The following is a 24,677-nucleotide window of genomic DNA, read 5'->3' as shown; positions in this document are numbered from 1 at the left end:
CACTTCCCCCCCCATTTCAAACCTACCCCCCTCCACTACTCCCTGTTCCCACCACCATAACCCACCCCCCACTAATCTCTGTTCCTACCCCCAGCACACACCCACTCCACTTCCTCCTTAGCCCCCCTTCACACCCCATAACCACACACTCCCCACCACCCCTAACCAGGCCCCCTTTCCCCCCACCTTTGCACACACCCACCACACTACCCTCTGCAAGCCTCCCTTCCCATCCCCCATACACCCACCTCCGCCGTACCCCTTCCCAAACCCCTGTTCCCGTGCAGAAACCCCACCAGCCGAACCCACCGTCCCCCTTCCTCAGCCGTTGTTCCCCCCGCACATGTAGCTACCCTTTTCCGTCCTTTGACACACGTACGGGTGTGTACGCGTGCGTGGGCGCTTGTGGTTGATCGTGCGATTGTTCGTGCGCGGCTGCGGGACTTTGATCGTTGGTTGCTGACACGCAGCTGCCACGTAGCCTATTGCTGGGTATTTTCCCAGATTTTTAATTCACACACCCGCAAACCCTTTTACAATTATAAAAAACAAAAAAACAAAAACATTGAAAAATACAAACAAATCATTTAAAAACACTTTAAATTATGAAAAAATTACAGAAAAATCTAGGAAATTTTCCTACTACTTATGCAACCCATGGCCATATTTTTCTACACCTGTAAATTTCAGAAAACACTATTTCTGCTCATTTTAAAATTCCAAAATCTTTCAACATACCCAAAAATATGACAAAAATTCCTTAAAAATGCTTAAAAATTCCAAATTAATTTTTGAAAAATTCCTAACACTTCACTTAACATTTTTATTTATTTTTGGCATATTTTTCTAAACTGTCACACTATTTCATTTTCCACCTAAATTCCTTAAAAATACAAAAACAATACTAAAAACACTCTTTTTCATTCCACACCCCAACTAAACGTCTAGAAAAAAATCCAAATATTTTTGGATTGAGGAGAGCGCATTCTTTGCATTTCCATACACCCACTACTAGGTATTTTCCCTTTTATTTGTTTTTTTTTCAGCTTCCCCAAAACCCACGGTTAATATAAAAATGCACAACAACCAACAGCAGATTTAAAAAAAAACAAACAGACACAAAATAAACATCCAAATATTTCAAATAAATGAAACCTAAATACCACCATGGCACGCGCATTCGCGCTAAACACACCATTTTTTAAAAAAATAAAAATAAACCTACCGTTCACTTGCACACGCTAAGTGCGCTACAGAGGCACTTTAAATTTTTTAATTAAAACGAACCAGCCGTCACAAGCGCATGCACAGGCAAAAAAGCGCTCCACATCACCTTAATTTGTAATCAATGAACTTGCATTTAGAGACCGAGTCTGGGTATCGAAGTTCGGGATTCGAATTAAAGCACCGCTTTCACCTAATAATTGGTAATTAAATTTTTAAGAAGGAACCGCCGTTTTCTTGGTAAGGTTTATCACTTAATAAAAATTCACCCATTCTTAATAATTTATTAAAATAAACCCTTCATTAAATTAATTCCCCCTCACTGCACTTACTTCCCCTTTTTAACGAACCGGTTTTGTGGGATGGGTATGCGCAGTCATTGGAGTTATTTCCATGGTCAAACACTGGTTTATCAACGATATGGTCTTGATGTGTGTAGGATGTGGTGATGTTTTGGTTTACTGTCTTTGTTACGGTTAAGGGTACGGTGTGTAGTTTTTTTCTTTTATTGCCTGATACGGGGTTCTAGGTGTTTGTATGATGCATAGCATGAAGCTTTCGGTCGCATATGTCTAGAGGTCATGTCGAATTTTTTCTAGGCTATGGTTTGCTTGGGATTAGTTGGTCGAGTCACGTTTTATTGTTTTAGTTGTTCTCTTATCCTTGGTTTTTTGTCTGTTGCTTTGCAGGCATTCTCCTTGATTGTCTGTGTTTGTGGTGTGTGTGTAACCATCTGAATGGCGCCTTCTCACGCTCCTCCTCCTATCCAGTACGTCCCATTAGTTAGTAGGGATTACTCTTCCCTACTCACTTTTGAGCCTCTCACGAAGGCGGGACTCGCTGCTTTTTTGGCTACTTCCTTTCCATTGCTTCCAAAGGATCCGTCGTTATGTGATGAGTTTTTGGCCTCCTACAGCAAGAAGACAGGACTATCCAGGGAATTTTTATGACTTTGACACCTCGAGACCTAGGAAAGGCTCTGTCTCTTCCCTCCAAAGGTGAATCTTTTGTTACCACTCGTCAGCTTTTCTCTAATGAAGAGATTTTGAAGCTGTTGCAAAAGCAGACAAGGGAAATGCTGGATGTTAAGAAGGTGATAAACTCTTCAGGAGTTTCCTTTTCTATGATCACTGATCCCGTATGAAAGATGGTTTGTTAGTTTCTCCAGGACAGGTTTATGCCTACCAAAACGCCATCCCAGTACTTGTCCAAAGAGCTTTTCATAGCTTCCAAGATGGTGTTGAAAGGAGTTGCTATTGATTGGAGCACTTACCTCCTCATCACTAAAATGGATCAACATTTCGTCAAAGTCACCAGGGGTAATGTTACCAATGTCACATATGGATCATATTTGTCTGCCTTCTTGACCTATTCAGGTTTCCAGAAGAGTGTGCCTCCACCTCCTCCATCAGATCCAGTACCTCCTCCTCCACCTTCAGATGAGTTAGAACCCATTGACATAGAGGATGATGATTCTCCACCTCCCCTCGTCATCCAGTGCAAACGCTTGAAGCAGGTAGTGGATAAAGCTCCTTCAGTACTTCCTTTAGTGCCCATTCTTGCTACCTCTGGCAATGATCTCCCTGGGTATCTCACTTGTAATAACCTGTTCAGAGCACATCGAGAAGGTTCATTGGACATATCAGTTCCCTCACTGAACAGTCTAGTCTCAGGAGATGCAATTCCTTTCCTCTGTAAAGACATTCAAAGTTCCATTGAATTGTCAGCCTGTGTTCAACATCTGTACGCGTCCTTTTATGAAGAACTCATGCAGTCTAAGGACCAGTTGCATAAGGCAACATCCGAGTTAGCCTCTGCTAAGGATACCCTAGCAGGTTTGTTTAAGCAGATGGAACAACAAACCCAATTGGTTGCCACCCAGAGAGAAGAGATCTCTTCTTTGAAGATCCAGTTACTAGAGGCTCAATCAGAGGTTACTAGCCTTTCAGAGGAGAAGGAGAGGATGTCCAGAGAAGCGCAAGAGTTCCAAACTCTCTTAGATGACAAACTTTCAGCCTTACAGACTGCTAATCACACAGTGGAATCGCAAGCTTTCCAAATCAAGCAGTTGCAAGATCAACTGGCAAAGTCACAGTCTGTTCCTCCAAGCCCTAATGTTCCCTTGATTCCTTCTCTTTCACAGCAGGACTTGGCTGCTCTTCAGAGACATGCTACCTTGTGCCCTCTATTCCAAGATAAAGTGGAAAGATTGCAATCCCAAATGGACTTGTTATGGTCTACATTTGAGCAGTTTCGGGAATATGTTCCACCAGACCATTCTTTCTTTGTCCACTACCAATTATAGAAGTTGGCCTTCTACATGAAGCTTTCCACGATGAATTTACCTCTTCCAGAGGATGGATGGAGTGGGGCTTGGTCTGCTGAGTTGCTGACAGAGATAGTCAGGATGGTGTTTGAAGATTCTGTCACGACAGATACCATGTTGATGTTATACATGTATCTACGAGGAGACTTGTTAATTCCAGATGAGGTGGATATGGCATGGTATGTGGGGGATGTGGTTCTACAAGCTGTTTTGTATGTCAACCATTTGGAGTTGCGCATAGCTGACATGTTTCAGAGTTACTCCTCCAAAGTGGCTGATTGTCATGATAATTCCTGGCATACCATGATTGATTCTGTGGTCTTGAATCAAAGACAAAACACAGCCCCTACTTATGCCCAAAGTACTAATCAACTAAGGATGGATCTCTTAGCCTATCTTTCAAAACATAATCCGTTTGATTCTACCTTCTTTGATGCCTATCATAGAAGATCTCTCTTAGGACCTTCTGTTCCTACCCTCCTATATTACCAACAAATGGCTCACCGATATGATCTATATCTTTCCCTTTGTTAATCTAATTCCACAACTATTTTACCCATTCTTTTCCAACCTTCATCTTTCCCTCAAATTCCCATTTTTACATACTGTTCCTTTATTGAGGATAGAGTATTTTCCCCTTCTCCACCCTGTCCTTCTCCATCCATTCATGTATCTTCCACCTTTCCTATTTATCAGTTTTAACACCCTTCCTTAGTGATTCCCTACAAATTTCTGCCACTCCTTCTTTAAACTTTTCTTCCTTTTATGATTTTGCCTATCCCTCACTTCATCCACTTTTCCTTATTCCCCTTCCCTCACCTAACACTTCTATGTCTCAACCACCTCAGTTGGTTAGTGACTATGATGGGTTTGATCATCAGATTTTCAGAAGGAGGGGATGGAGCTCGAATGATTCCCTTACAGGACCTCAGATCAATTGGCCAGTAATTCCAGGAGAATGGACAGCTGCCAGTCAAGCTTATCAGAACTATATTCATTTTGCTCAGCAGTATTTATAGACTGCAGATCCTTCAGTGAGATTAACTGCTCACTTTGCTTGGTACCTGGCGTATATGTATAGGCACTCTCATAATGATTCCAAGCCTATTCCAAAGTTGTGTATGAATGTCAATGTGAGCATTGATTCCCAGCAGCTGGATATATTGTATTTTCATGCCCTTTGTTTGCCTAGCAGATACCTGATCCTGTTGGAAAAAATGTGCTGTCTTCAGTTTTTTCAAAATCCTCCCAAAACATTTGTAGATGAATCCTTGTCTATGGATCGTTTCCGAAATCATCAATCTTTTAAGAGGGATCATCTTCATTGATACCTTTCCAATGTATGATGGATGCTTTTTAATGAAAATCTCTCTTTTTAGAGGAGTCATTCAGATGGTTGTGTTGTGTGTAGTGTTTGTGTTGTGAGTTCATTTATGTAAAAAGAACGTGGTGGTTTCCTATTGGATTCGATTTTGTGTGAGCTACATTTTGGAGAATTGTGGTGATGGGGTCGTGGTTGTAGAGTTGAAGCTGCTGCAGAAGAAGAAGAAGAAAACTCTTATATCCTTTATAAAATTGTTGTGATGTTTAGTTTGATAAGAAGTGTTAATGTATAAAGGGTTTTCCTTTCGTTGTATTTTTATATCAGATATAGGTTATAAGTTGGGGTCGTGGTGGATGGATTGTTTTTGAAGAGACATTGAAAGATCGAAGTTGCGATTTTAAATACACTTGTATTCCCTTTTTCCTGGGTCGCGAGGACGCTTCCTTATTAAGTGTGGGGATATGTTGAGTATTGAAATGACTTGTTTTTTGGCTGCTTTTTGTTGTTTTTGAGAGATGAATGGTTGATTTTATGAGATGATTGATTGGTTTGGAAGTGGTTTGAGAGTCTTTTGGATGATATTGATTGTGTTTTGGAAGTTCATGATGTTTATTAGTAGAGATGTGAGGTTCTGATAGGTTTTGATTGGTTCTGTATAGCTTTTATTTTGATCTATTTTGTTCTGATTGTCTTCTGTAAGGAGGGATGGAGTATTGATTGATGAAGATTGAGATATTGTGAAAGCTTATTGAATGGTTTGTGAGAGTTTGGAATGGTTTGAGTATGAGTTATGTGGTTTTGATGACCTTCTGTAACCTTCTGTAGGTCTTCTGTAGAGCCTCTGTTTCTGTTCTGTTCTGTACTGTAGCTATTCTCGTACTGTTCTGTAGACTATTTTGTATGCTTCTGTATGTGTTTTGTTGGATGAGAGTGTAGCTTAGGAAAGTTTTCTAGCCTTGGAAAGAGGTGAATACAAGTGCAAAAGAGCTGAAAGAAGTGAAAGAAGTAGCTGCTGAAGACTCAAGTGAAGACTAGAGTGAAGTGACAGTAGTGAGCTATGAAAGGACACTGTAGTGGCTCTGGTGACTCTTCATATCAGACATACCTCTTGGGAGGGGTATCCACGACCTAAGAAGGATTATTGAGAGTGATTTTGAGAGATTGTAGTGAGGATATGATGTATTATTGATGGAGAGAGAGAGAGAGAGTCAGAGATAGCCAATTCTACAAAAACAGAGTGATTGTATGTGAGAGATTGAGAGAGAAGACTATGAAGATATTGAAGATGAATACTATGTGATGTATTTCCACTCAAAGATGGTGCATTCATTTTCTTTCTTTGTTATGTGATGGATTTTGTGAAGATATTGAAGAATATGGTTGATTCTATCAAATCCGTGGGAGATCTACATGATGCTGTATGAAGATTTGTTGTGCCTGGTGTTCTTTTCTTCATTGTGATCATATGAAACATAATAAACAAGCTTGTTGATGTTACAAGATAGATTTTCTTGCAAGAGAATTCCCTTTTCCTTGGTGTTCCTCTTGGGGCTCCACTCATACTTGATTGAAGTTTTCTTGAAGTTTGACCCATATCCCCAATCCACCTACATGTGCATAAGTTCCCATACACATTAGTAGACACACCCCTTAGGGAGAGCATGAGTTGAAGGACTAAAGACCCATCAACAGTCGGGTGGCCTTTGCATCCTTATCCTTCCATGTTTCATTTCTCTTCTTTTGTGCCATCATTGTTCCTTCATATTATCATCACTTCCCATCACTAAGCCTCATCATTTTGAATGTCATCTACATCATCTGTAGGAGCATCATCTTCTTCATTACCAATTCTTCACATTAGCAGGCATATCACTCTCATCATCCACTATTATTAACTAAAACAACCCTTATTTCTCTCCATTTGGACTACTTCATTAGGATTGTTCCTAGTATTCCACATCTACCTTTGAGTGAGTGCCATGGGACTAGTACTTGTCTAGGAGGGGGATAATGTTAATAATATTTTGTGAAGGCTAAAGTCAAATAAGGCCAAAGAAAAGCCAAAGTGAAAGTGTTGGCTATTACTTTTTTGAAGGATTATAAGTTTATGGAGCTTCATTGCATTATTTTGGACATTTGTGTATTATTGTTATACTCATGGACCTAGATTATCATGGATGTATTATTTTGTGAGAGCTAGGCTTACTCCCATGCACATTGTATTTATCACCCATAGTTGTATTTGTTGCACCCACAAGTGTTGCATGGGTTGCACACATGTATTTGTGATTAGATTAGCATAGACTTGGTCTATTTAGACTACCAAAGTACAAGTATGCTATGACGATACCCAAAGTGCAAACCCTAATTTACAGGTGGAAACCCTAAAATGAAAAATGGTGCAAACCCTAATTCATAGGTAGAAACCCTAAAGTGCAAAAGGGGTGCAAACTCTAAAATGCAAAGTGGGGTGAAAACCCTAACCCTAAAATAGTGCACCATCTTAGAGAGATAACCTAACCCTAACCCTAATTTATGTTTATATAAGTGTGGGAGATCTCTGTTGTATTTACCTTTTTGATGCATCCATGCCATGGAAGCTCTATTAATGCAACTATTGAAGCTTTCTATTATCTTCTTCAACTCTATCATCTTGTCTCCATTACTGAGAGTGAATGAGAGGGAGTGAGAGAGAAGTGTGTTAAGTGAAAGACTAAGAAAAGCTGAAGCTCTTTGTTGTCTTATTGATATACTCTTCTTATGTACTAACTTCTCCACTTGTTGGTATGCTTGGTGGTAGATGCAAAGGAGTGACAACATCGGATTGTGTTGATCATAGTCATGGAACCATATTTAAGCCTTCAAGATTTTGGACTATAATGCAAGAAGGTAAGTTGGTGAGTTCACTACACCTCAAAGCTAGTATTTTGTTCTTGCTTTATTAGTCTAGAGAGAAGGATGCTTGGTTAGAGCAGAGTGTCGAGAGAAAAGGTGAGATATTATTGCCAAAGCAAGTTATAACTTCTAAAAAAATAGAATTTCATCCAAAGTCCCAATTGTTAATGCGTTTGGCTCAACAATTTTCATTCAAGATTATGCTCTTATAGAAATCCCTCTAATCAAAATTCTCAAGAAGTAGGCCCAAATAATCTGGATGAGAGTACAACATAAGAGCATCAATAAGTTGAAGGATACTTGACTAGCATTCCTAGCTTAAGGCTCCCCAACTTCTGAAAAGAATTTGAAGTCATTTCACATACAAGTACTCTAGTGATAGAACATGTCCTTACCCAAGAGGGACATCCATTAGCCTACTTCTCCCATAAATTGAATCCCTATGAGGGAAATTATGCTACAAGAAACATTGACCTTCTAGCTGTCATTTATGCCTTGGAGCTATGGCAACATTATTTGCTAAGTAAGAAGTTTACCTTGGTCACTAATCATAATAACCTGAAGTGGATATTCACTCAACCAAACCTCAACAACATGAGGAAAATGAGATGGATTAAAGTGCTTCAGGAGTTTGATTTGTGACCAAATATCACTCAAGGAAGGAGAATGTGGTAGTAGATACCCTAATTTGGAAGACATTTTTGAATGCAATAATAATTGAAGAATCCTCTAAAGGAGAAGCTTTAGAACAAATCATACCAATTTCAGGCAATCCTATTCTTGGGGTAGTTTTTTGAAACCATCCCTAAGGATTCAAACCATATGAAACTTCACTAACTTGTTCAAGATAAAGATACTCAATTATAACACAAGTATAAGCATGATTGTGTAGAGGGAGAGTATTTATAATTTAATATTAGGCTTTACATTTCAAAGGATTGGGAACTCAAAAAACAAGATATGGGAATCCCATGATTCACATATAGCAAGTCACCAAGGTTATGCTAGACCCTTAATGCATAAGGGACAAATTTTATTGCCCAAGAAAGAAGGATGATATACTTATGTCACTCAGTGTTTAAGTTGTAAAAGATTCAAGGTTGAAAGGATTAAGATACTAGGAAAGCCACAATCTCTCAACATCCCACGAATGAAATGGGAGCTCATTAGCATGGACTTCATGTTAGGACTTTCTACAATCCAAGGGGGCTATGATTCCATTTTTCTTATAATGGCTATGCTCATTAAAGTAGTGCATGTATTTCTAGTGTGACGTCTACTTTCAAGGCCTTAAATATTGCTAAAATATTTATGAAGGAAATCTTTTGACTTCACAACCTACCTAAGAGGATAGGGATTGATAGAGACACTCTCTTTAAATCAAAGTTTAATGGCCTCTTCCACTCAAAAGACTTCTTAACCTTGCTTCTTGAAATCATTTGAAGCTCTCTCATTTATGATTGTTGGAAGGATTGATGCCATGTTTGCAATAGGATTAGAAACATGTTTTGTGCTATATATAGGAAAATCCAAGTATCAAACCATAGAAAATTTGATCACGATTTCCATCATTAGAGGTTCTAATACTTTGGTAATGGCTACGGAGGTTCTTAAGTAAGTAGTGAAGGCTACTACATTATCTTGAGCCATAATAATTAGGTTTCATGCTAAAATAAACTAGGATAGCAAGCAACAAATCATATGCATATGCTAAAATAAGATTTAGGTTCAGTAAGCTTCTATGCATTGCTAAGAGTCAAGAAAAGGTCTAACATCTGAAAGAATTTTTTGAGATATCAAGTTAAACATGAGCTAAAATGCATGTACTTGGTGATTGTTTCCGGTTGAGTAGTTGTTGGTATATGCATTGATATATTTTTCTAGTAATACTCTATAACTAACATGAGTTATTCCACCTATTTGAGTTATGGAATATCTATCGAAAGAGTATTGTTGAAGCTCTTGGATCTATTAAAGTGTAGGTTGATGATGATGATGATATAGTGATTGCATGCTTGCATGGCTTGGGCAAGGAGTAAAAGCAATTCTGAACCTCCATCAACATAACAAATCTAATATCTATGTTGATATTAGAAGAGTCTTCTTGGATCTTCATTCCAAAGCAATAATAGTTCAGAACATGTGCTCTACTCTAACGCAAGTAGAGGTAAATGTCATGGTGGTAGAGGCCGCAATGTGGCCATTATGGAAAAAATTAGGGGCAATCTCACGACTCATGGAAGCGTTCACATACAGGTAGTAGAGGCTACTCTCAAGGCAAGGGGAGTGATAGAGAACATGGTAGATAGAATTCAGTTTATGATAATAAAGACTGTTATATTTGTAGTCAGAATGGCCATACTTCATATGATTTTCTAGAAAAAAAGAGAGGTGAAAATAACAAAGTTAAGTGTTTGGTTGATGTGATGCATGTGCCTAATATCACAAAGAACTTGGTTTCTATTGGGTAAATGGTTGTTGAGCAAGGATTGTAAGTAAAATTCCATCAGAATGGATACTTGGTAAAGGAGTGGATATAAATTAGTTGCAAAAGGTAAGCATGTGTAAAATTCCATCAGAATGGATACTTGGTAAAGGAGTGGATATAAATTAGTTGCAAAAGGTAAGCATGTGTGAAGGATGTTTATCTTGGATGTAAATATACTTGAGTTGTATCTTGGATGCAAACATACTTGAGTTGAAGGCTACTATTGCACAAGGTGCAAGAGTTGTGCTGATATTCACATTTAGCAAAAACATATTGGCCATGTAAATATGCAATGATTGAAGTATATGTAGTGATGTGAATTTGTGACTGGCTTGCCTAAGTTTAATGTTTTCATAGTAGAAATTCTGTGAAACACGCCAACTTGGAAATAGATAAGGCATGCATTTCCTCATGATAAACAAGTAACTATGCATTTACTTAATGTTGTACAAGTGTTATAATCAAGTTACATTCATGTTATATGTGAACAGAGATGTGTTTGATGAGATCAGTAGTTGGTATGGTGCTAAAAAATAGATTTTTAATGTAAAAGAAAACATGATTGCAAAAAATGTGGGTCTATATTTACAAACATTAACTAGGTCAAAAGAGTCCTCTTCTAGTATGTCTAGTAAGAGATTACAAAGTACTAGGTTACATACAAATAGCACTCCTACAAGTGTAGGAAATGTATTACAAAAGAGAAAAGAAAAAGTGGTTGGGCCACTTGGTGTACTAGATGTTTTTGTAGGCTATTCACATGTAGATGGTGATTTTGAAGGTTCCGATTAAAGTATAGAAGGTGAGGAAGTTTGGTGTTCTAATTATTCATATACCTAGTGTAAGAAAAATCGAGAAGGTTGATGCAAAGGGATCATAGAGTGCTCTACAAATACACAAGCCAAAAAGAGGGTGGTGATGATGTTGTTTGGTGCTTCATGGCCTTCAGCACCATCATTGTTTCTCTCTCTCTCTCTCGCACCAATTAGTTTGGCCACAAGCAACCCCTGAAAACTCACACCCCCACTCATCTCTTGCATTTGCCATAAGCAACCCCTGAAAACTCACACCCCACTGGTTTCTTGCAATGATCATTTAATTATTATTATTATTATTATTATTTTAAATTTTATAATTTCAACCCTATCTTCTAACCTTTGAAACGTCCAAGTTCCCATGTTGAGCAAGTTTTTTTTCCATAGTACCAATAAAACAACTCTTATATGATACATGAACTAGCTCACAAGTCTTCTCCTCAAAGTCATACCTTTGCACAAGTGATCATGGGGATCTAAAAATAATTTTTTTTTGCAACAAAAGTAGTGGATATCAACATCCAAGATGGTGATCGTGATATTGAAAGAAACTAATATTCCTTCATTGAATTTCCTCTACTTCTTTCCGAGGACTTGTCCCAAACTTTATCTCATTCTAGAGTATATCATTGGTTGGAATATGTTTGTATCCAAAATCTTTCTTACCACTTGTTTACATTGAGTTCCTTTTTCACTACCACATCCACCTAAAGATGTGTATTGTGCAATCATGTGCCTTGTGCATCAAATGCTCTTAATCTCTAAACTAAATATTCCTTTAAGATGACTTACAATTTTCCAAAAGTGACCGTTTGTTTTGATGACAATATATCATTGACCTTTCTAAACCATTAAGGATGTAGTTGGGCAACACATGCCCAACCACAAGCTTCGATCATAAAGCATGATCACCATCTCTCACCTAGCCTCTCACACATGACAAATTCTACAATCTATTTGTAGTGAGCATGCATGTATTTCTTCAAGAATAAAATAAACATGTTGCAAGCTCCATGACTCATGATGCATTCCCTTGATCCTCAAAACCTCTATGACATTTTCATACAAAAGAAGAGCATGGACATAGGCATGAGAGACAACTAGAGAGAAAGAAGGAGGCTTCACCATTTGGTCCCTCACCCTCACACTCTCAATTTTACCCTCTTCCTCACACTCTCTCACATTGGCAAAAAGTGAGAAGGAAAGAAAAATAAGTTTGCACATACATGAATATCTTGGTCTACTCAATCTAATTCTTTAAAAACACTTTAGGGTTAGGATTTCCCTATCTTCCTTAGGCATCTAGCCCCTCTTTTGGGCCTTTTGATAAATCATTTCTCTTGTATTCACTTACACCAATTAATTTCCAATCAGTTGTCCATGCTGACCTTTAGTATCTCTTAATCATAGGTACAACTTACATGGAAGGGATCTTGGATTTCATTATAGAGTTCCATACAATGGTTTCTTTGAAAGGATAATAATTTTTTTTGCAAAAAATTGTAGGCATTTAGGGTCTTTTTTCTTTTTCTTCATGGTCTTTTCATTCATGCACTTAATATTTACTCCTCTCTTAGTCTAGTGCCAATCCCATGCCACTGATGTCATAATAAGCTTAGTGGCTAGTATGAGGTATTGGATTGAGGAGGTTCTAATGGAAGAAGGAAATGAGCAGATGGTTTGAAATTGCATAGGTTGCAGCAAAGAGTAGGATGGTCACTCCCATCAATGGATGAAGTTAGGATACTTGTGGGCTACCAATGTCGATGGGTCTTCTAAGGAATCCAATGTACTTGTGCTCTTCCTATAGGGTGTGTGTACCTATCTAGTGCATTGATGTTTGTGTATTGTGCAACTAGGAGATAGGTCTAGTTTCAAATATATATGGAACAATGTCCACACTCAAAGATCCATTTGGTGAAAGAATGTTGTGTTGTGCTTTCCTTAGGGTGACGGGTCATCCAAGAAAGCCTAGAAAGTTGCACCCTTAATGTATCCTAGAGTGTGATGTGGGGAATGGCTAGGGGTTGCCCTACGTGTAGTGAATGTGCGTATGTTTTTTTAAAAGTAAATACCTGACAAAAATTGATTAGGTATAAAAAAGGAATGGATAAATCAAATATGGGTTTGACTATGCACTCAAAATATCCCTTGTTGAGAACATACTCTTTGACATGTTCTTAAAGCTATAGTGAAGTCTCTAGAAAGAATGGTGTGTACACATGGGGAATCTAGTATCCACCATGTCCTTCAATAAATTGGATAAAATGGATTAGCAATAATAGAGCTACTTTCATCTCCTCTCTACCGCAATTTCACCCACCTATTTATGGTTTTTCTTTCTATCAAATTCCTCCTTGGATTACTAAATGTACTTTTCAACCAAAACCTTGTCTTTTGAGTCTTACTTGTTGTTATCTTCATTGCATCTTTTTTGAGCTCTTTAAGCTCTTTTCTTCTATGTCTTCCTTTTGGTGGTGAGTGTGGCACTCGTGTAAGTTACTCATGAATATATATGTGCATCACGTGGGCTCAAAATAAGGTATTTTTTAAATGCCATTTTATATATTTTTTACATACAAAAGGGAGTAATATGTAGGGGTTATTTACAGATTGAATAGAAAAGGGTTATATTTTATTTAAGAAATTTTCAAAGATAAGGATATATATAAATAAACCTTGAACGCACTTGATGTAGAGGATATACATATAGTAACTTCCTTGAGGTGTGGCAACATATGGGATTCTATGAAAATTCCAATATGGATAGTTATCAATTGGGAGAGTGCACTACCATAATTGGTAATAGCATTGGGGATCAAAGGCCACTTGTGCCTAGCTTCCTATATTTACTTCTATTTACTGCATGTACACTATTGAGAAGGCAAGCTCAACACATTCAGACATTGATGATGGACCGCCTAGTTAGATGGGTTTGCACATCTACACTTAGTACATCACAGATCATTAGGACCTTCACATGGCCACTGACTTATCACTTATTATATTTAGGTTGTTGCACCTACCTACAATTGGCATAATTACATCACCAGTCAATTAGTATAATAAGTTATGCACTATTTGACTTAGTAGGCCAACTTCCTTTATATTGTATCTGTGTGAAGAAGAGGAAGAAACCAACAAGAGAACATTTTGGTCTCCATCTCTCTTCTTGTATTCTTGAGTGAGCTTCCTTTTGTGTGTATGGTACGTGTTTGGTGCAATAGCTCAAGTAAGTCCCCCCACTATGTGACTCGTAAAATGGTATCAAATTGGACCCACTTAGAGAGATTAGTTTTGAAGATTAAAGTGAACAAGAAGAAGCAAGGATTCGAGTAAGCAAGCAGTGGGTAAGAAGCTCTCCCACACTTCCACTCTTTCTCTTGGATAGTGCCTATGGAGGCACCAAAAGCAAGGTAGAGTAAAAATCTCAGATTGCTATGAGATTTAGTGTGTGAGTAGATCACTATATATTGTGCAAATCTATCCTTTTAGACTCACCACTACTTTTTTCGCCATTTGAGGCTATTTCGGACCCTGTTTTAGACTTGTAAGATTGTGGATAACAATGTCAAGTATATTGTAATTTCGATTGTGTTGATCAAAAGTGGATTCACATGTTATAAATTTTGAATTTCTAAGTCTAAGCTATTTGCCAAGAAGCAAACACAAGTTTTTTATGAAAACAAGTTATAGATTACATGTATTATTGAGCAATTAGTAAAAAAGGCTACTTAGTATATTGTTATGTACTTGTTGTAAAAGGTTGTAAAAAAGACTTACTTGCTACTTTATGTCAAGAAAATAGTGAAAATCCCATCAATGAGAAGCTGGACAAGAATAATTACAAATCATGAAAGTTTCATGTGATAAAACTCCTTATTGGAAAATGCCTCTTCAAGTTTGTCTCCAGGTAAAGAAAATAAGCCAGAGCTGAGTGACCTTGCGAGACTACAAATAAATTAAAGGCATGGAAATAATACAATACAAAAGACAAAAAGATGATTCATTGGCTATTTGCAGTGATTAATAATAGTATGCTAGGGTGTATAAAAATTGCAAAAGTTCACATGCGACATAAATCACATTTGAAAATATCTTTCCTGTGAATACAAAGGCATGAGAGATTAAACTCAAGCAAGAGCTAAATAATTTGAAGAAAGGAAAAATATTTTCTAATGAGTATTTTTTAAAGGTGAGGAGCATTATAGATGCTTTGACAGCAATGATTAATACAATACGTGATGATCATGATTTAGTATTATCTACTTTGGATGGTCTTAATAATAATGAAAAGGCTTGGAAATTGTTTGTTACTTTTGTATATGTATGGAAGCCATTTCTAGATTTTGATGAGTTGGTCTCTCTCATGATCACTAGGAAGAGAACATGGCATATCCTCTTTAAGAGGCTATATTATGGGATGTGCGAGTGATAATTAGAAAAATAGGCTAAATCAATAGTTCAGTGAAATACAGGTTTCAAGAGACCGTGGAAAATTTAGAGGCAAGGGGAGATCTAGAGGAAGATGTGGATAGTAGAACATAGATTCTAAAAATTGTGATATTATTTGTCATTATTGTGGCAAAATAGGTTAAAGTGTAGTCCATTTTTATAGTAAGAAGGATGATATCCATAGTGATAAATTGCAGCAAGAAAACTATCCATTGTCTCCATGACACAATGAAGACAAAAATAAGCATCTATTTATTATGCATCATAATGTGAATGCTATTATAGGAAAAGAGACACATGATGATGTATGGTGTATTGATTCAGATACATCTTTTCATATGACCAATCATGCTAAATGTTTTGGAAAGATGCATGAGTTTTAAAATCTAGGTTATGTGCAAATGGGTGATAATTCATGCCACTCAATTTTACCCATTAAAAAAGTTTCCTTGTCCTTCCATGATAGTTGGGGACAAAGAGTCTGTCAAATATATTACATGTTCCATCCATCACAAAGAATTTAGTGTCTCTTGGTCAAATGGTAGAGCAAGGTTTGCAAGTTTGATTTAATATAAAAGATTGCTTTGTGCAAGTTTTGAATGATAAGTGTAATTTAGTTACAAAAATAAGTAGAGTTGACCACATGTTCATTTTAGATATTGAAATTCTTGCTATATGAATGTTGCTATGTATGCTAAAGAAAAAGGAGTGGTTATATTATAGACATTGAAATATAGCACAAACGTATTAGACATACAAATGTGCAAAGACTAAAATTAATGCAGTCCAAAGGGTTGATTAAAAGATGATCTATATTTAGAATGACAGAATTTCATAAAGTGTGTGAAGCATGTCAATTTGATAAGTAGGCAAGATAACCTTTTTCACATGATAGAGACATGAGTAGGAATATATTTGATAGATGATCTATTTTTAGAATTATAGAATTTCATAAAGTGTGTGCAACATGTCAGTTTGATAAGTAGGCAAGATAACATTTTTCACATGATAGAGATATGAGTAGGATGTTGTACACACAGATGTTTGGGAGCCTCCACAAAATATATCTATTGGTGGCAACAAATATTTGGTCATGTTTATTAATGATTATTTAAGAAAGCTATGGGTATATTTCATGAAAGAAAAGAGTGATGTGTTTGAGCACTTCAAACTTTCAAGGCTATTGTTGAAATAGAAATATGCTTGAAAGTTAAGTACTTGATATCAGATGGAGGGGGCAATAATGAGTTTAGTGACTTCTTGAGGTTGGATGGATAAAGAGACAATTTACTTGCATGTATACCACATAGAAAAATGGATTTACAAAAAGGAAAAAGAGGTATATTACAAAAGTTGCACATGCATTGATGGTTGAAAAGAGCATGCCAAAATCTATACTACCATTTGAGAAGTGGATTATTGATTTTGTTGGACCTACACATCCTTCAAATATACAAAAGAATTATATCATTGTGGAAACAAACTATTTGACAAAGTGGTCTAAATCCCACGCTATGATGAAAGATAATGCCAACGAAATGGCTAATTTTATTCTAAAACAGATTGGTTGCCGTTTTGATTCACCTAAGGAGCTTGTGTGTGATGACCTGGGATACATTTTTTGAATAAAGTGATTGAGGTTTTGACTAAAGCTCTAAAGATTAAACATAATAAGACCACAACTTATAATCCCCAAGCTATGGGCAAGTAGAGAGTACTAATAAGCAACTTGTAGGAATCTTACTCAAGACTATATTTGAAGGTAAGAGGGATTAGGATAAGAAATTGTATGTGGCTATTTGGGCTTATAATACAACATTCAAAAGAGCTATAGCCCACACCCCTTTTAAATTAGTATATGAAAAAGAGTGTGATTACCTTTGGAGATTGAGCTTCCTATGATAAGGTTCTCTCCAAACAATTCTTTTGAGTAAAGAGGAAGCATTGCAAAAAAGGTTGATTTCCCTTGTACATATGGATGAGATTAGATTACAGGCCTTGCTATATCAAGAAGTAGAGAAGAAGGGGATGAAAATGCTTCATGAACTTCAGGCTAAGAAGTATAAATTTTCTAAGGGCTAATTGGTTCTATATTATGATACCCTTCATCCTAGGCAAGTTGGAGCCCAAGTGGGATGGTCCTTATAAGATTGTCCATATATGAAAGAATGGCTCTATAGCCCTTTTAGTGTATTTGCAAGGGGTAGAGTTCAAAACTAAAGTAAACTTCAATAAATTGAAGTTTTATTATGTATAGGGACTGACCTCAGACTTGGTACCTTTGCAAGTTCTTTAGGATCTAACTTAAAATGTCATAGGATACCAAAACTATTGGATGGGAAAATTTATTCCTTATCTTGAACATCCATATTTAGAGCAATGTTACCACCAAGGCAAAGTGATCTAGTGGAGTAAGGGTTATCACATTAGCGAGTGGTAAGATGGATCTTTTATGTGAAATATTTGAGTCTATTTCCATCACTATCATAGAGTTATTATTACCATCCCTATTGAGTTTAGTGAGGAAGGTCGGATTGTACTTGTCTTACACCCCTTCTCTTGATTAGACTTTGATTATTATAAATATGAATAGGCTGATTGCCATGGAAGGTCATATCAATGAAGCTGTGTTCTATGCCCCATCCAAGACAAAACCACTTCGAGTCAAGTGTGAAAAGGAAAAACTAGAAATAGATCATTTAAAGGTTATATTTTAAACCTTGCTTAAGAGAAGAAAGCTCAAAAATCAAACAAGATGGGGGAGGGAGGCGTGTTTTTTTTGTGTTCCTTTCTCCCATAAAAAATATCCCTTTTTTCAACTGCTATAAATCTCTAAATCCTCCAAAGCATCAGATCAACCAATTTCTTGTTCTTCATCACTTCAAATTGCATGTAAAATGATGTAGTGAACAAAAAGATCCTGTCTCTCTCTTGTTTCTCTCTTCTCTTTATTCATTGTTCATATGGCTACGTACGAGAAAGAGGAAGGGATGATTTGATAAATTCGAGACATGGACGATGGTTCGAAAGCATAATGGGATGTAGATCAAGTGATTTGGATGCATCAACAGGGCTCAAAAATAGCATCAGTGGTTTCATTTTCTTAGTGTATAAGATGTATGTATGTAGATTTTTGAGTAAGTGACTCTTATTTAATTTTTATGATGAATTGTTAGTGCATGTGATGGAAAGATGATTGTAAATTATTGAAATATATTTATTGATGTCTCTAATTTAAAAAATTCATTTATTTTATTTTTGATATATTAAAAATAATAAAACCGTAAAATTTAAAACATGAGAATTAATGAAAAATGGGGCTGTTCTTGGATTTTGGGGATTAAATGATATTCGCATGGTATGAAAGTGAGTATGTTGATGGATCATACTTTATATAAGGCATAACAATTAAAAACTCATAAAAATTAATAATTTCTATTAAAATTAAAAAATTCATGGAAAATAGTCAAATGAAGAGAAAACATGAGAAAAAATTGGTTTGTGTGCATTAAAAATGACATAAAATTAGAAGAATATTTGTGATTATATAATGAAGGTAAAACATGAGGATTTTTCTCAGTTTTGGCTTCACTTATATGTTAAAGTGCATGTTTAGGCTTGTTTCTATGGAAAATTGACACGAAATCTCCCTACATTTGTGTAAGCAAGAAAATATAAATGGTAGGGAGTGTGGGGCTGAAATGGAAAAATAGTTGCTGCTTCCTTTGCATATCTTAACCTATAGGTTATGGTTTATATAGGTTTTAAGAGATTTAATAGCACACGTTAGTCCGATGCATTTTCTTAGCAACGCAACACAATGCTAGTATAGAAAGAAATCATAAAAAGTTTGTTTGTGCACTTCATGTTGGGCTAGTTATTAGTTAAATTGCTTGAGCATGGAGTACCATATACTTTGCATGTGCAATCTAAATATGATATCAAAAGATAAATTCTTGGATGCATTGTAATTGTATGTCTAGGTGATGATCAATGTTGAGAGTGTAAGATTTCCCTTTGCTATAGGATAGTACGATACCTTGTAAAATGAATTCAATGAGAAATATATGTAGTCTCGTAGGTCATTATATTTATATTATGAGATAAATTTGTTATGTTTATGTTTTATGTTGGAGACGACATATCCTAGGCGAATCCCCAAAGCATAGGAGAGCCATAGGAGCCACATCATTCTACTGGGAGCTCTTTGTGTCTGTCAATCGAGGTGTTGATCACCTATATGTTTGGATACTCCCTTTGTTGGAGTTGGGAAGGGCCAATACCATTGGATTGCAAATCGATACAAAAGTGTGATTTATTTATAGTAGTGCATAACCTCTAGATGCTCTTGGCCACAAGGCCATGAGGGTGGTTTGGTGTGCATAGGAGGCATGCCGTGGCTAGGGCCTACATCTAGTCTTACACCCATTTTAAGCCCCAGTTTTAAGCCCCAACACCACTTGTCTCTTAGGGGAAAGGGCTGTAGGGATTTGAACTAAATCACTATACTCCTAAAGTAAAACATGTGAGGATGTATCCTTAAATACTTTGGAGGGATGAACTAAAATTTTCCTTATTCAAGTGCAAGACAAAGATCTATGAGCATTTCTTAAAATCCCATTTGAGTTGCTTTACTGTAATTAGTTAAAAATTGACATTACCAAGAACTCCCTCAAGCGAATGAGTTATCCATGTATCATAAACTCCATGTAGAGCCAAGAGAAGTCTTTACCAAAATTTTCCATTTATTTCAGCCAGCCACAACCCAAGACAATATCAATGGGACCCATGTCTAATGCAATTAGGTCTAGCAATGCCACATAATTCTTAGCTAAGTGAACGTACATGTGTGCTTATTTTTTCATCGCCATTTGCTACTTGCACTTTTAGAGGGGGGTGCTATAATTCCACAGGGGTACATTTCAATCCATCAATTACTGATTTATTGAAAAAATTGTGTGTACTACCATTATTCATAAGAATAAACACATGCTTCCCATTAATAGTGACTTGAATGCATAAGAGGTCGGGGCTCCTAGAACAAGTCCAAGCATCTAAGGAGATGGAGAGAAGGAAGGTGAGAGCTAGGTGGGGTGTCGAATCAAGAGCATGGGAGGGACAACCACCTGGGTCACAGAAGGGAAACCCATCCTTTGGATCATTTTCTTTCTATTCCTTCACAATATCAAGAGGAATGAGCCTTTGACCACTTGAACCACTCAAAGGTGATGCAGTGTGGTGTTTATTTTCAACATATTTTCTCTCACCATTAGAGCCAAGTACAATCCCAAAAGTGCCATGTTTTCTTTCAGCATGGAAGGGGGGGGGAAGTGGGTATTTTGGGGTTGCTATTAGGCATGGGATTTCTTCTAAAAATACCCCCATATGGGGATGATCTCAATGGGATGCTGGGCTTTCCATAACCTTGCTGAAAGCTCTCATTTTTTTGGTACTTTCTTGCATATCTTTTGGCCAATTCAATTACATCAAATAGGGAAGTAGGATTTTGAGCCATGACATTCATTGATATGTTTGGTTCCAATCCATAGATGTACTTGTGCAATTTGACATCATCACTGATGCTCTCCACATACATGGTCAAGTTCATAAAGTGATTTGTGTACTCTCGTACACTAATATTGTGTTGGTCAAGAGTATACCATTATCTTGCCAACCACTCTTTTTCCACCAGGGATACGAATACTTGAACCATATGCATTTTAAAGTCTTTCAAATCAATAAAATGATGATTCTCTTGATTAATATAGTGCAACCATGTGTGGGAAAATCCTTCCAAGTGGAGAGATACAAATATAATTTTTTGATCATTTGTGCAGGGGTAAATATTGAAGCAGGACTCTAATTTGGAGGTCCATTCTTTCAAATATAATGGTGATGGGGACTCCCCATTATACTTAATGAGAAGTATCTTGTCATGAAGATCATTAGGGCCTTACTACCCATAGATAACTTGTCATACATACCATGATAGCCATACATACCACTCTAACCATACATACCATATTGTGCATTTATCCCATGCTATCCACTATAGTTGTGTTTTCAATTATTCCATGCTAGCCATTAATACCATACTATTCATGATGGGTCTGAGCCATACAAGTTCCATTGGGGCTCCCAAGCAAGAGTGGGGAAGCTTCTACCAATGGTGTGAAATGGTCTCATAGGAAGAATGGTTCCATGGATGATGGGGGAGCTCAAAAGAGGCTTGTCATTAGCATGAGAGGGTTCACTGACTTCATAGGTGGAAGGAGGTATACCCTTGGATCCAAGAATGCCGTGTGGACCATATGTCGGCTCCACTAGTGGAGGCCATCGAGACTCATGCTTGGACTCCTCTCCTTTTCTTGGGACTAGAGTGGTAGCTAATTGGGCTACAAGAGTGGTGAGCTACTCTAGGGTTTGTTGAGTCTAAGAGTTAAAGAGGGACATTTTTTAATTGCTACATCAAGTTTAGATAGCATCTAGTGATGGTTGGAAATAATGGCATTATGCCTCTCCATGTGACGAAGCTCATGCCAACATAGAGTGTGATTGAGTAGGTTGTAGGGATCTATATTGGGCACTTCCTCATGCATATCACCATGATAATCTTGTACCAAGCTAGGTTTATCATTCATTTAGGTCTTGTAGTCCTCCCTAGATGTATTGGGAATGGGATGACCATGTTAAGTGTCATACATGGATACCATGAACACTGAAGTTCTGTCCAAATGGGGGTATTTTATTGGGAATGGGGTGATCATGGTGTGTGCCTACACCTGCATACAAGTATTGGGCTTTGAATCACTTGGAGGTAGCAAAGTTTCCCCCAGCCAGGTTGTGTGCCCCTTCAAGGTGGTAAGGGAGGTTCATCTCTCTTTTGGCTTACCACCTCCTAGCATTAGCCAATTTCCTCAATTGGAGTATACATGATAGACATTTTTAATTAAGCAACTAGCATGAGGTGCATTGAAAAGTAACCATTGGGTCTTTTCATGAGATGCAAAGATTAAAGAAGAGCTTGGGTAGGGCTTACCTTGGCAATCCAGTGACTTACTGTTTGCTACTTATCCTTTTACAATTTCTTATTATTCACTTGGGATTAATCCAGGACATACATGATCATATAAGAGTTAATGTCAGCAAAAAAAAAAGATGGAGAATTAATCATGATGCATTGGAAGGAAAATGGGTCACTAATTTTAGGTGGGGCACTATGCATACAATGAAAGATTCAACTAAGAGGACATATACAACTATAATCTCTTCAACAAAAGTAATTAAGCTTAGAAAGTGGATTAAAATGAGAGATTAAGAGTAGATTAATATACTTCTTTAGTGTTTTGGATCGATAGATAAAGCATGATCCACCATGATGTCAAGTTCTCCATCAAGCAAGCCTGATTGATTAGAGCACTCCAATGGATGAAGCCTTCAAGCATTTGATGTTTCCACTAACGGTAGAGACTCTTGTGTATGTGTCCAATATTAATCTTCAAGAATTGAAAGCTCCAAAGGGATCTTTCATGGCTGCCCATAAAAAAATCCTTGCATATTGAGCTCCATGTCTTCAATTTGGGTAAGTGAAGTTAAGAATGGCTGAAGCACCTCTTTAGGGTTGAGATTTTAGAGGTATGATGTAATGAAAGAAGTTGGGAGGAGAGAGAAGAAGAGCTGAGGAGAGAGAAAGAGAACAAGAAGAAGAAGGAAGAAGACTAGAAGAAGAGAGAGAAAGAGAGAAGGGAGGAGAGAAGGAAGGAGGAAGCCATGGAAGCTGGAGATGAAGGTGAAAAGTATGATCTTGATAACAACTATTCTGGGGCTCTTACACCTTAAATATTGTTAGATATGATCAATGCCCCACCCTCATTAGGTGCTACCAATGATCCATGGTGCTCAAAGTTGTAAGGCCCCCATTATGAGGAGAAGCCAAATGTGAGCCCGGACATTGGTTGAGTCCTGACTTGTATATCAGATGAGGTCTATGTGACCGGATGGCAAAAAGGTGACTGTTGTGGGTCTAATCTTTGGGTTAGACGGAGTGGTTAAGCTGGTAGCAACTCGAGGCACATTGCATTGAGTTGCGTGGTAAGGGAGTTAAAAGGGGCCCCTATTGTGGGGTCCGGGGGCCGCGGAAGCGGCCCCTGGCTGGGGGGTCCCAGGGGGGCCAGCGGCCCCCCTGGCGGGGGTCCGGGGGCAGCGCCCCCGGCCCGATGGTAAAGGGAATATTCCCTGGAATATTCCCTGGCCGACTAGTGGAGGCTCATATGGTAGGTCGGTCAGCAGGCCGACCTAACGACCTTCGCGGGCTATAAAAGCTAAACCCCTTCGCAGCCATCTGACACTCATCTTTCACCCAGTCAGAGTTGTTGTTCCAGCTAGCCTTAAGCTCTTCACCTATCTTCTGTCTAGATCGCCATCTAAGCTTCACACAGTGGAAGCGCACGGGTGGACAGAGCCATCTTTGTATCAGTTGTTTGGAGTTAAAGAATTTTACTGATTCTCCTCTTATCTGTTGTGTACTCTCTATCTCTTTCTCAGATTCTGTTCGCTGCGCCGTGTAATATTTTACATGGTATCAGAGCCCAGGGGGCTCTAGAGATCGGAGAGAGTGCAAGAGGCAAAGGCTTCAACAGCAAAGAGAAATGATGTCGACTCCGGGAAGCAGTTCTGGCGCATCAGGAAGCGGTGCAGGAGGTGGTGCTGCTGTACCGGCTATTCAAACACTGAGGATTCGTCCACCAACCTTCAGCGAAGGCAAGTTAGATGGTACAAACTACACCTTGTGGAAGTTCAAAATTACTACTATCCTTGATTCTTATGAGCTTCTGGAGACTGTGCTGGGGACTGACGCAGAACCACAGCCTACCCCCGACCCATCAAATCCTAGTGTGATGATTCCTCCGAATGCAGATCTTCTACGAGCTTGGAAACGAAGGAATGCAGATGCATTGTGTGCCTTAGTTACAAGCTGTTCTGACAGTGTTTTGACTCTGATTCAGCATACAACCAAAGCGTCAGAGGCTTGGAATGTACTAAGGAGTCAGTATGAAACACGAAACCAAACAAGGATTCAAAACTTGGAGAATCAACTAGCAGCGGAGAAGTTTGCTGAAGGAGAGACGGTTGAAGCATTCATCACTCGGA

The sequence above is a fragment of the Lygodium microphyllum genome, chromosome 5 (genome assembly GCF_053477565.2).
Source record: "Lygodium microphyllum isolate KBCC chromosome 5, Lygodium_microphyllum_v1.1.10, whole genome shotgun sequence".
Classification (NCBI taxonomy): Eukaryota; Viridiplantae; Streptophyta; class Polypodiopsida; order Schizaeales; family Lygodiaceae; genus Lygodium; species Lygodium microphyllum.
This window is presented reverse-complemented; position numbering follows the sequence as displayed.